Source organism: Otolemur garnettii, unplaced genomic scaffold, assembly GCF_000181295.1.
Source record: "Otolemur garnettii isolate 467f Iridium unplaced genomic scaffold, OtoGar3 scaffold00111, whole genome shotgun sequence".
Taxonomy (NCBI): Eukaryota; Metazoa; Chordata; class Mammalia; order Primates; family Galagidae; genus Otolemur; species Otolemur garnettii.
In genome coordinates, this window is record NW_003852506.1 from 2,502,048 (window position 1) to 2,510,675 (window position 8,628).

The following is an 8,628-nucleotide window of genomic DNA, read 5'->3' on the forward strand; positions in this document are numbered from 1 at the left end:
AGATCTGTGCCAGTGGGTGATAGATCCTGCGCCCCTAGGACTTGAGCAGGTTTCTGGGAGACATAGGGAGGGGGGGATTAGGAGCTGGACTTGGAGGGTGAGGAGGCCCACGTGGGTGGAATTAATGTGAGAAAACTGTCATGGTGTATGGCAGCCTCTTGGGGGCGGGACACACATGTAAGAGGGACTTCATCTAACAAATGCAATCAGTGCAACCTAATTCTTTGTGCCTTCAATGAATCCCAAACAATTAAAAAAAAAAAAAAAGAAGTTACAGAGCGGAGAGAGTGAGGAGGCTGCGTCTGGCTCCCGCTCTTACAGCCATTGCAGTACGTTGAGCTCCATAGAGACAGCGCCGGGGCAAGTGAGAGCCGGACGGGCACTGGGCGACTCTGTGCCTCGCTGAGGAAAAATAACTACAATGGACAAAGGAGATCCTAAGAAGCCGAGAGGCAAAATGTCATCATGTGCATTCTTTGTGCAAACTTGTCGGGGGGAGGAGCGCGAGAAGAAGCACCCAGATGCTTCAGTCAACTTCTCAGAGTTTTCTAAGAAGTGCTCCGAGAGGTGGAAGACCATGTCTGCTAAAGAGAAAGGAAAATTTGAAGATATGGCAAAGGCGGACAAGGCCCGTTATGAAAGAGAAATGAAAACCTATAACCCTCCTAAGGGGGAAACAAAAAAGAAGTTCAAGGATCCCAATGCACCCAAGAGGCCTCCTTCGGCCTTTTTCTTGTTCTGTTCTGAGTATCGCCCAAAAATCAAAGGTGAACATCACCTATCCACTGGTGATGTTGCAAAGAAGCTGGGAGAGATGTGGAATAACCCTGCTGCGGGTGACAAGCAGCCTGAGGAAAAGAAGGCTGCAAAGCTGGAGGAAAAAGACAAAAAGGATATTGCTGCAGACCGAGCTAAAGGGAAGCCTGTGGGGTCGTCAAGGCTGAAAAAAGCAAGAAAAAGAAGGAAGAGGAGGAAGATGAGGAAGATGAAGAGGAAGAAGATGATGAATAAGTTGGTTCTAGCGCAGTTTTTATTCCTCGTCTATAAAGCATTTAACCCCCCCGTATACAACTCACTCCTTTTAAAGAAAAAAATTGAAATGTAAGGTTGTGTAAGATTTGTTTTTAGACTGTACAGTGTCTTTTTTTGTGTAGTTAACACACTACTGAACGTGTCTTTAGATAGCCCTGTCCTGGTGGTATTTTCAGTAGCCACTAACCTTGCCTGGTACGGTATGGGGGTCGTAAATTGGCATGGAAATTTAAAGCAGGTTCTTGTCCGTGCACAGCACAAATTAATTATATATAGGGATGGTAGTTTTTTCATCTTCAGTTGTCTCTGATGCAGCTTATACAAAATAATTGTTGTTCTGTTAACTGAATACCACTCTGTAATTGCAAAAAAAAAAGTTGCAGCTGTTTTGTTGACATTCTGAACGCTCCAAAGTAAGTACAATTTTTTTTTTTATTAGTTCTGTTGTCCTTTTCATAGGTCTGAAATTTTTCTTCTTGAGGGGAAGCTAGTCTTTTGCTTTTTGCCCATTATGGATCACATGAATTATTACATTGTTTATCTTTTCATATAATGAGCTGATAAAAAGCTTTTTGTCTACGCACCCTGCATATCATGATGGGGGTAATAAAAGTTAAATTGAGATAGTTTTCATCTGTAACTGAAACTCCAAAGTGGATGACAAATTTACAAAGTGAAGAGTAAGCAATCTACTCACAGCATGGGATTATTAGAATCAAACATTTTGAAAGTCTTTCCTTGAAGGACTAATAAAAGCATGTTCTAATCTTTACATGAGGACTCTATTCTTTAACTCCCATTACCATGTAATGGCAGTTATATTTTGCAGTTCTCATATTAAAGAAGACCTGAGAATGTATCCCCAGAAGCGTGAGCTTAAAATACAAGACTGCCATGTTGCATTTTTTGTTGATATTAGTCCCAGCAAAGACTAAGAAAGTGCTGGCTGTAAATGTCTTTTCCCATTTACTTAAATATGAACTGCTCAGGAAACTTCAGATTCTCCATTGAGAGTATCTTTAATTAATTGGGCCACTCTTTAAAATAATGCCACATTTAAAATCGGTTATATTTTTATGTATTGGGGTTTGCCCCTTTTTAAATCAAATTGATAGGAAAGAAGACGCTTAAACTTCGCATCTTAATACAAGTTACTCAATTCATTTGAATTTAATATCTCCTTACAAAAACCCACACTCATTCACTAGAGTCATGTTTATCTGCTTGGCAGTTTAGGCAACAGTTGGCAATTTTGTGTTCTTTGAGATTATCGTTCTCTTAAAGTGCCAGTATTTTAAAATAGCGTTCTTGTAATTTTATAAGCTTTTGTGATGGAGTGCTGTTTTGTTATATAATTTTGACTTGGATTCTTTCCATTTGCATTTGTTTATGTAATTTCAGGAGGAATACTGAACATCTGAGTCCTGGATTATACTAATAAACTAATAATTGCAGAGGTTAAAAGAAAAGGAAAGTGTGGGGTCCAAGATGTGGTGAACTGGGAAGCGCTCCTCCTTCCCTCCTGTAGGAAAGCCACACCGTTGGCTAGGGGAGGTCCTCCAGCAGGGAAGAGCTCAGCCCCTGGTGCCACAGCAGCAGCCGAGTACAGCAAGTACAGAGTGTTCTGGGCCCAAAGGCAGGGGAAGCCCGAGAGGATGGTGGTCTCTCCCCATAGCCACACAGTCAGTCTGGGACGTGCAGCGCCCCTCATAAGCAGCCTCTCTGGCTTTGAGAGCCAGCTCCATCTTCCTCCCAGCGGCTCCTCTTAGTGGCCAGGAAGATGACCTCTGAGCCTGGCCAAGGCTTAGCAAAGCCTTCCAGACTCACTCACTCTAACCCCACCTTACCCCTCCACACACCTCTGCTGTGGGGGAGATCACACAAACTCTCAGGAGCTACAAGGCCCCTCCAAAGACAGGGCCATTCAAGGGCTCCACCTGGGGTACTAGGGATTATTATAGGCACAAAAGAACATCTCTGCAGTTGGTTCTTTTTTGCAAACATCAATTGAGAGAACATCTACTGACAAGGAGAACAACTTTATAGCTCATTACAGCAACTACCAACTCAATCAAACAGGGGGCGGCTGATTCTTACAAACATCACCATCTCTGAGATTAAGCTGGGAATTCCCATACAATTCACATTGCTTTGAAGAGGGGAAGACAGCAGGACAGAAGCAACCTGAGGTGACATTGCTTTTTAGGAGATAAACAAAAATTATAGGCAGCTTGATCTGTGAGGGTCTCTCTACTCGACTGCAGACCTCTGGGCTGAAGAAAGAGCTGCTCAGAGTCTGTGCTGAGACAGTCCACCAGAGAGCAGGTGCAGCAGAGAGCTGGTATCTGCCAATGACAGGTTTCCGCAACTGACACCTGATCGTTCTGGTGTATAGAGTTAGATCTGCATGGGACCCAGCCTCCCAGCAATAATCTTTACATTGTTTCCACGGAGCCAGAGGGAACAGATGTTCCCCTGTTTAGTGCCCTAGGACTGGGGGCTAGAATGATTGGGGGCTAGAATGTCTCCTTCCTGGCTTGGGAACTGAGCACAGCAGGAGCCCCAGGTACCACAGGAATCACTTGGGAAGCTGGGGGGTGACTGTATCAGTGAATTTTAGATATAGGGGGAGAACCTGGCCTAAACAGATCCTAGGCTGTTGAGATTGTATGACTGGGCATCAGTAGTCCCCCCCACCCCACATGCTAGTGAAACAGTCCTCCATAAGGGTAGCTATGCCCTCCAAGTTCCCAGAGCCACCTCTGATGTTCTCACTGTGCCCAAGTTCAAGACACTGCCCCTGGCTGGGCGTGGTGGCTCATGCCTATAATCCTAGCACTCTGGGAGGCGGAGGTGGGTGAACTGCTTGATCCCATAAGTTCGAGACCAGCCTGAGCAAAAGCAAGCCTCCATCTCTACTAAAAAAATAGAATAATTGAGGCAAGTAGATTGTTTGAGCCCAAGAGTTGGGGGTTGTTGTGAGCTATGATGCCACGGCACTGTACCCAGGATGACAGCTTGAGACTCTGTCTCAAAAAAACAAAAACAAACAAACAAGAAAACCAAAACTCTGCCCCTGTAGCTCTAGGGCCCCAGTAGGCCTGCAACTCCACCCGAGATTCCAGAATTGTGTCTTGACCCCAAGACCCCACTACCAAGTCCTCACCACTGAGCAGCAGAACCTCTGCAAGGTCCAACATTTTACTCTAAAACCCCAGGCTTGAGAAAGCCATCTCTCCTGGATGTGGTTTGAAGGAGTTCCCAGAAAAGGAGAACAGGTGTCCTGAAAGACTATTAACTGAGAGCTAAGAGAAAGGGACAGATGAGAAGAAATCAGCAAAAGAATGTTGGCAACATGAAAAAAACAAAATTGTCTGACACCACCAAGAGAACACAACGGAGCTGCAGTAGTGGACCCTATTCACAAGGAAGTTGCTAAAATGACAGAAATGAAATTCAGTATATGGTTGGCAAATGAGATGAATTAAATTGAAGCGACAAAGTTGAAAACAAACAAAAAGAAGCCCCCTCCATCTCAGGAAATCTCTTTAAAAAAATAAAAAAAGTCACGAGGGAGCTAGACAACTTAAGAAAGGATATAATCGAACTTAAAGAAATGAAAGAGGGCGGTGCCTGTGGCTCAGTGAGTAGGGCGCCTGCCCTATATACCAAGGGTGGCAGGTTTGAACCTAGCCCCAGCCAAACTGTAACAAAAAATAGCTGGGCATTGTGGCGGGCACCTGTGGTCCCAGCTACCTGGGAGGCTGAGGCAGGAGACTCGCTTGAGCCCAGGAGGTTGTTGTGAGCTGTGATGCCACAGCACTCTACCCAGAGGGGATAGCTTGAGGCTCTGTCTCAAAAAAAAAAAAAAAAAGAAAGAAAGAAAGAAAGAAAGAAATGAAAGAGTCATTTACAGAATTTGAAAATTCAGCAGTGAGCTTTAACAGGCTAAACCAAGGAGAAGAAAGAATCTCAGAGCTTGAAGACAAGTCACTCCAGATAACCTAATTACACCAAGAGGCAGAGGAGAGTATAAAAATTCCGACCAATCCCTGAGAGAGATAAGGGACTACGTGAAGCAAACTGACATTTGAATTATAGGTATTTTTAAGGGAGAAGAAGGAAGAACTAAGAGCCCTGAAAACCTATTTAAGGAAATTGTTGAGGAAAATTTTTCTGGTATCATTAGAAATTCAGACACAAATATAATATAGACATTGAACACTGAAAAGACTCAGCAAATAGGTCATCTCCAAGAAATATAGCCAATTTTGACTTGGCTATAGTCAAAATGAAGGAGGAAATTCTGCAAGCAGCAAGACAAAATCATCAAATAACAAAAGGAAAATCCATTAGACTAACTGCAGACTTCTCAGTGGAAACCTTATAAACCAGAAGGGCTTAGGGTCCCATCTTCGACTGACTTAAATAGAACAACCGACAGCCTAGAATTTTGTATCCCATAAAACTAAGTTTCACAATTGATGGAGAAATTAAATCTTTCCCAGATAAGCAAACACTGCGAGAATTTGCCACGACCAGACCTGTCCTGCACAAAATATTCCGAATAGCACTATGCACAAATCAGCACAACAGATACCCACCAATGTAAATTCACATTAAAAGAACACCCAAACTCACAACCCCCGTAAAACAATAGAACAAAAGGCAAAATAAAGCCATAAGGGACCAACAAAATGGGCAGACTAACATCCCACGTGTCAATGCTATTGATCAGTGTTAATGGACTGAATGCACCTCTCAAAAGACACAGGCTGGCTGAATGGATGAAAAACTCATCAATTTTCTATTGTTTCCAGGAAACACGTCTAAATAACAAGGATGCGTACAGACTCAACATGAAAGGGTGGAAAAAAATATTCCACACAAATGGAAATGAAAAGAGGGCAGGAGTAGCCATTCTCATATCAGATAAAACTACTTTAAGCCAACAAATGAAAATAAAGACAAAGAAGGTCATTGTAGAATGGTAAGGGGAGTGATCCAACAATAAGATAAATCAGTCCTAAATATATATATGTGCCCAACACGGGAGCTCCCAGATACATAAAGCAAATTTTACTAGAGCTAGGCAGAGAAATAAACAGCACCACTGCAAATGCCAAGGACCTAAATATCCCACTGTTGGATCTTGACAAATCATCAAAACAAAAAATAAAGAAAGAAACAATGGACTTAAACCACATTGTAAATCAAATGGCCCTAACAGACATTTATAGAATATTCTGTCCCAAACTCCAGAATATCCATTCTTCTCAGTAGCACATCCTGTAAGACTAATTATATCTTAGGGCACAAAAAATTAAAAAAAAATCAAAATCATATCCTGTGCCTTTTCAAACAGAATAAAACTAGAAAACAATTACAGGAGAAATACTCCACCCTACACAAAGTCATGGAAATCAAACAACCTGCTGCTGAATGATTACTGGGTCAAGGAGATTGAATGGAAATCCAAAAATTTGCTTGAGCTCAGGAGTTTGAGGCCAGACTGTACAAGAGCTCTTACTAAAAATTGAAAAATTAGTTGAGCATAGTGGTGGGTGCCTGTAGTCCCAGCTACTTTGGAAACTGAGGCAGAAGAATCATTTGAGCCCAGGAGGCTGAGGTTCCTGTGAGACCATCTTGCTCTAGCCTGGGTGACAGAATGAGACAATCAATCAATCAATCAATCAATCAGAGGCGGGGCACAGTGGCTCATGCCTATAATCCTAGCACTCTAGGAGACTGAGGTGGGAGGGTCTCCTGAGCTCAGGAGTTAGAGACCAGCCTGAGCTAGAAGGAGACCCTGCCTCTAAAAATAGCCAGGTGCTGGGTGTTGGGCACCTGTAATCCCAGCTACTCAGGAGGTTGAGGCTGAGCCTAGGAGGCTGAGGTTGCTGTGAGCTATGACACCATGCACTCTACTGGGGTGACAAAGTGAAACTCTGTCTCAAAAAAATAAAAATAAAATAAATAAATAAATAAGGCTTTTTCTGATGAAGAGCAAACCTTCACATTATTATATGTTTTTCATGAGAGATTCTTTGTATGTTATTTTTTATTGATAGTGTGTATTGAAGAGTCAGGTTTGGGTGTTTTCAACATTGGGAAAATTGTTACTGGAATTGTTGAACCAGGTTCTTGTCTTGTGAAGTCAACAAATGAATTCATGGGCTGAGGGAGATGGCAAGTGAAGCAGAAGTTTATTAAGAGCAAGTTTAAGAGGGTGGGTGCAGTGGCTCATGCTTGTAATCCTAGCACTCTGGGAGATGGAGGCGGTGGATTGCTTGAGTTCAGGAGTTCAAGACCAGCTGAGACCCCTTCTCTAAAAAATAGTCGGGCTTTGGGCGGCACCTGTGGCTCAAAGGAGTAGGGCACTGGCCCCATATACTGAAGGTGGTGGGTTTAAACCCGGCCCTGACCAAAAACTGCAAAAAAAAAAAAGATAGCTGGCCATTGTGTTGGGTGCTTGTAGTCCCAGCTATTCAGGAGGCTGAGGCAAGAAGATTGCTTGACCCCAAGAGTTTGAGTTGCTGTGAGCTATGATGTCACAGCACTCTACCCAGGGTGATAGAATGGGACTCTGTCTCAAAAAAAAAAAGAGCAAGTTTAAGGGCAAGTGGTGGAAATCCCTTTACTGAAAGAGAGAAAAGGGAGAGGAAAAGGGGAGAGCAGCAAAGCCTCCAGCACAGCAGGCACAGAGGGGGACACCAGCGGGTTGCCCAAGAAAATGAAATGTTAAGCGGATTATATAGGTAGTCAAACCTTATCTATCTTCTTTGTGTGCAAGGAAGTGGAACTTATGCCCCTTTTGTTCTTTTGTGCCTTAATTTCTGTTCCTTTGTGTTCTAACTTCTGGTACCAGGTGCCCAAATATTCAGTTAAAATTTAATCTACTGTATGTCACGGGACTTCTACAAGGACTGGTTCCACCTCTCTGGCTATTCATGGCTCTCAGTAGAATGCCTGGAGGTGGGACAAAGTGCCCACGCTCTTGCCTTCTGCTGTGTGGGCTGCTCAGGGCAGCTCCTTTAACCTCAGCTGCCTCCACTTCCCTGGATCACTTTTCTCATCTAAAAATCATCTGAATCATACAGCAAAGTGAGTAGAAAGAGACTGAAGGAGGAACAAACCTAGACGTTCTGAGTTTTTTTTTTTTTTTTTTGAGACACAGCCTCAAGCTGTCCCCCTGGGTAGAGTGCTATGGCATCACAACTCACAGCAACCTCCAACTACTGGGCTCAAGCGAGTCTCCTGCCTACATGTCCCAAGTAGCTGGGACCGCAGATGCCCGCCACAACACCCAGCTATTTTTTGGTTGCAGCCGTCATTGTTTTGGCAGGCCCGGGCTGGATTTGAACCTGCCACCTTAGGTGTATGTGGCTGGTACCTTAGCCACTTGAGCCACAGGTGCCGAGCCGACATTCTGAGATTAAAGGATAACAATCCTTAAGAGTCTAGGCATGGTGACTCACGTCTATGATCCTAGCACTTTGGGAGGCTGAGGCAGGACAGTCAGTTGAGGCCAGGAGTTTGGGACCAGCCTGAGCAAGAGTGAGACCATATCTCTATAAAAAACAGGGAAATTGGCTC

At 43.6% G+C, this 8,628-nt stretch overlaps 1 pseudogene; it reads left to right on the top strand.

Annotated features, from left to right (window-relative positions):
• The first annotated feature begins 421 nt into the window (after window positions 1–421).
• LOC100945925 lies at window positions 422–1,011 on the top strand (annotated as a pseudogene).
• Window positions 1,012–8,628: the final 7,617 nt, after the last annotated feature.